This window comes from Corapipo altera, unplaced genomic scaffold (assembly GCF_003945725.1).
Source record: "Corapipo altera isolate COAL_440 unplaced genomic scaffold, ASM394572v1 44, whole genome shotgun sequence".
NCBI lineage: Eukaryota > Metazoa > Chordata > Aves > Passeriformes > Pipridae > Corapipo > Corapipo altera.
The window spans coordinates 18836136-18840946 of record NW_020884880.1 but is presented as its reverse complement, the minus strand read 5'-3'; the positions used below and the strand labels follow the sequence as shown (position 1 = coordinate 18840946).

Here is a 4811-nt window from a genome sequence, read left to right as displayed (position 1 = left end):
TAAAACTACTAGAAAGCCCCGAGGAACAGGAAGCTTTGAAAAATGCAGGGGTGTGATGGGGAGGTCAGGTCAGATTTTGGTTTGTTGGAAGGACAGAGCAGCTTGCCTGTTTCTCTTCTTTCTGTATACCTAAAAATCAGTCTTAGATTATCAGAAAAGTCATCTGCTCAAAGGCAATTGATACTAGAAAGTAAATAGTTATCAATGAAGACAACATGAATCATAGCATCAACTGGGTTGTAAAAGACCTCCGAGATCATCAAGTCCAACCCTTCATCCAACACTGCCGTGGTTACCAGACCATGGCACTAAGTGCCACATTCAGTCTTATCTTAAAAACCTCCAGGGACCGTGAATCCACCCTGGGTAGCCCATTCCAATGCCTGATTAGTCTCTCTGTAAAAAATTTCTTCCTAATATTCAACCTTAACCTTCCCTGGCACAGCTTAGGACTGTACCCTCTTGTCCTAAAGACAAGAACTGTCTAATAAAAAAAAAAAAACACTGACGCTGAAAATTAGACATAAATTAACTTACCCCCAATAACAGAGCACAGATTCAACAGTGATTGAAATAATATTGTGTTTTTTGCAACTAGTTTTTTATTTTTCATACACTTGAGAAAAAGAACACATCTAAAATATTTCTGCACATAATACAAAGTAAGCATGCTCATGTCCCAACAAAAACGAAGATGACCAAAAAATTAGGATTATAACACCTGTAATCTTATCTTTGCTATCTGCATTCTCTTCCCAGAACTACTTCCTAGAGGAAGCTCTAGACAGATATAATTACTTCCACTTTTATGGAGTCTCTTCAGGAAGATACTTGTCAGAAATCAAGCACTTATTAGATCATGGATGAGTATACACATTGCAGTACCATGGCTGAGCTGTATAAACTTGTATAGCATCATCACTTGAAAACAGTTCCTGTTTTATACATTTTGCATTTTCACTACAAACCCACACTTTATCTAGATAAATTTTTTTCTTTTTTTCAGCCATAGGAAAGTCAAAGTTTTGCTAATCCTCCATTAAAAAGTGTCAAACTGGTTTTATCCTAATATATTTTAAAAAACCCCGAAGTTATAACAACCAATGCAACAGATTTTTTCAAGGAATATTTACTTATCAGTAAAGTTATTTTTAACTCTTTTAATTCTTTAAAAGTAACACCTTGTAACAAAAGCATTTTATCTTAACACTTAACAAGGATACCAGCAAATTGTCAGCCAGAAGATACACAACAGATCACTCCAGCTACTTACTTTGCTATCCCCTTATGAAGAAGGGAGAAGAAAAAAGAAAGACAAAGAAATGTTGCCAAGAAGAAGTAGGATTATGTAAGATATATTTTTCAATACATCCCTTGAAGTATTCATTTCTCCATAGTTCTTACATCGAAAAGAGTATCAGATATTTAAGATGCATAATTAATTGTATGCACATTAACGACATTTGAACAACAAAATCATAACATAACCTCCTATTTTCTCTCATTTTTTAGTTTACAAGCCAGGTGTGTTTTCTTTTATGACAGAAGCATGCCTATACCTCAACATATTTTTTAATTTTAATTTGTAAAATCAGAATATTGCATAAAGGGAGGAAGGGAGTCCTCTTAAAAATTAATTGCTTTGATGATTGAAAATGAGATCAAATATGACAGCAAAGACCCTTGCCATTACCAGGTCAGTGCAGTGATTAGGGAGCACGTTAGGCAGAACTTGAACCCAGGACTGTTTTAAGGGGTTTAACTGCAGAATATGATATCATTGGTACATGTATGCAAGAAAAAGAAAAAAAAAAGATCAAAATAAAATTAATGAGAAGTCACCATTTTCTTGACTCAGCGAAGATATTTAAAATATTGAATCTGTTGAAAAAAAAGAGTTCCATTGGTTAGGGAAGACCCAAGAATACAAAGAATGTACAGTGTATTTCACTGAAATGGAGGCTTATTAAGCCAGTGTCTAATTTATGTAACTATCTCAGCAGAAAATGACTCACTCATTCTTCTTATAGTATCAAATTAGCTATTTATCACAGTACCACTTAATAACTTCTGTGAATAAGGAATACAAACATTTTCTTCCTATAGCCTGTTCCCCACAAAACAACTCTTCCTCCCCTGCCAAAAAAAAAAAAAAGAGGAAAAACAAACAAACAAACAAAATAACAAAATAAACCCCACAAATTCTTTTCATTTCCCGTTGCTTTCTTAATGTATTTCACTATGATTTGTACAAGAACTTAATAAAGAAACAGCCAAACAGTGGAAAAGCCTGTATTTGAGCAAGTACAGAAGACCTCCAGCTACAAAAGCAGCTAAATTTCCAATCTAAATACTCACAAGTGAAAGATGAGCAGTTTGGGATTAACACCAAGGTAAAATTTAAAAGCTTAGTCGGAAAAGGGTAATGGATTTTTAACTCCTTTTATCATATTAGCATATGGAAGTTCAAACTTGTTGCAACTAACAGGAATGAGTTAAGTGTGCTCAGGACCAATTCTCTTTGCTCAGCTGAAATGCTACCAGAACACATTGCCCTGACAGTCAACAGATCTCTCTGTCTCAAACACCTTGATTATATACTGCTAGAAAGTAACAAAACATTAGGCACCAGCTAGTTCAGAGCATTCCACAAGCGAAGGCAGTGCTTATGGCTCAGGACACAGCAGTTTTTGAATGCAGATAATTTAACGTTTTCAGAGAGCTACAAGTCCTGAACATTTCAACCTTGTATTTCTCTAAAAACTGTAATAAAAGTTTATGGCAATAAATTGCCATATATGGAATGGCAATGTTGTAGTGATTCAAAGTTAATGCATTTTGTTGACTACATGCTCTTTCAGAACAGTGTTTCCTTTATAAAAATGAGTGACCACTCTAAAGCAATGTGTTTACCACCAAATTAGTTCTGGACAGACCTCTTTCCGTTTCCTTTCTCTTCTCATTCACACGCATATTTATCTCCTGGCAACATCACACAAAAGTTGAAATATAACGTCCAAGAGTTTCTCTAGACATTTGTGAAACTGTACAAAGATTCAAACAAACAGTTCTTTCTTTTGATACACAGAACAAACCCAATAGACATATTTTAGCTACAGAGAATAAAAAGTTAGCTAAGTTTCCCAAATGCAATTAGGGCCTAATTTTTTGTTTTAAATTTGAAAGTAGAGAAGGGACAAAGTAGAAATATCTACAAATATTATTTGTCTAAGCACAAACAAGAAATGTTCAATTTTAACACACAAAACAATTTCGCACTTCAAAATCTACAGGCATTAAGGGGACAGCAAAAGAAATTTAGCTCAGCTGAATGAAGTGGAAGGTTTGGCACTGATTTTGTCAGCCAAAACCCATGCGAAATACCCAAGCTATAGATGGCGATGAAAGCTAAAACTTATGTATTTTATATTTTTAGCCTCTTTAAAGTAGTTTCTTCCTAATAGGTCTTAAGTTTTCTTCTGCCAAAGCACCTGTTCTTTGCAAGAATTCACCATTTCAACTAATGTGGGTTTGAAAGCAACAGCATTTGAACCGTGGAAGATACATGGATCTATTGTGATTAAAAAATATTCTTCAGATCTTCCGAGGAGCTTGCTATTAAGGCTAGTACCAAAAAAAAAAAAAAAAGAAAGAAAGAAAGAAGAAGAAGAAAACCCCTAAAAAAAACCCCAACCCCAACCACTAAGCTGCCATCTTCATCCACTCCTTCCTTGAACGTCTTACGGTTCTGGATGAGCGGAATGAAGGGAGGTTTTAGCGACGAGCCCTCAGGGCAGGGAGGGCGCCCGGGGCGGCCCCGGGGAGCTGGTGACGGTCAGAGCCGGCCCCTTTCCGCCTGCTCGGCCGGGGCTGCCCTTCTTTCAGAGCTGCTGCTTTCAGAGTGAACCGGAGCGGGCGCGGTACCTGAGGTATTTCTGCAGCGCCCATCACCTCACGGAAAGCCGCACCCGAGCGTTCGCGGGCGCCTGAAGCGAGGGGAGGCGGGGGAATGGCGGCGCCAACACCCTCCCTTTCCGCGGCCGGAGCCCTCGATCCGCCCGGCTGACGGGCACACCGGGCACCGCTGCCCTGCATCCCGGTCCTGCTCCCCGCGCCGCCCGACAGCGGAGCCTCCGAACCAGCCCGGGCTGAGGGGAAGGGGCGCAGCGGCGGCGCCCTCCGCCCGCCCGACGGCGCTTCCAGCCGAGTGCCAGCGGGGCTGGGCAGCGCCGCTGTGCCCCCCGCTCCTGCGCCCCACCGACCCGGGGCCTCAGCCGCTGCCCCGGTCTTTGTGGGCATTTCCTAAGCTGTTACGGGCCCGCCGGTGCCGTCCGGAAGCGCCCGTCCGCCGGCGGAGGCTGGAGCTCGCAGGCCTGAGGGAAAACACAGCGTGAGGCGACCTGACCCGGCTGTCGATCCGGACAGCAGGCTCGGGTTCTGTCAGCTTTTCAGCTTGGAGCTTCATCTTCTTCGTTAGCAGATGGGTAGGACACTTATTAGTCAGAAACATGTCTTCATAACCTTTTCCACCACAGGACCCACTGGCGCCCAAGTCAACGAGCCCTCCCTTGTGAAAACCAGCTTTTCAGCTCTTTCTCGAGTCCTTTTTTCCTAAGTCTTTAGAAATTATTCTCCAAGGTCATTTGCTGCTGCAATAGGAATAAATTTTATATACTGTAAGGTTCAAAATAAAGATGTTCTCTTGCTATAGTGTCCATAAAACATTTGGTTGACTGGAAGTGTCACCCACATCTGTCCCTCACACAGTATGGAGTCTTTTTCATTCATAGCTTTCTTAGGGAACGCCTCAT

The 4811-nt window shown here is 40.7% G+C and overlaps 1 long non-coding RNA gene across 1 annotated transcript; it reads right to left on the bottom strand.

Annotated features, from left to right (window-relative positions):
* Positions 1 to 1019: 1019 nt before the first annotated feature.
* Positions 1020 to 3916, bottom strand: LOC113945328. The gene is made up of 2 exons (XR_003527048.1): positions 3745 to 3916; positions 1020 to 3571 (listed from the first exon to the last, which is right to left on the bottom strand). It is a non-coding gene; the product is annotated as an uncharacterized LOC113945328 (long non-coding RNA).
* Positions 3917 to 4811: the final 895 nt, after the last annotated feature.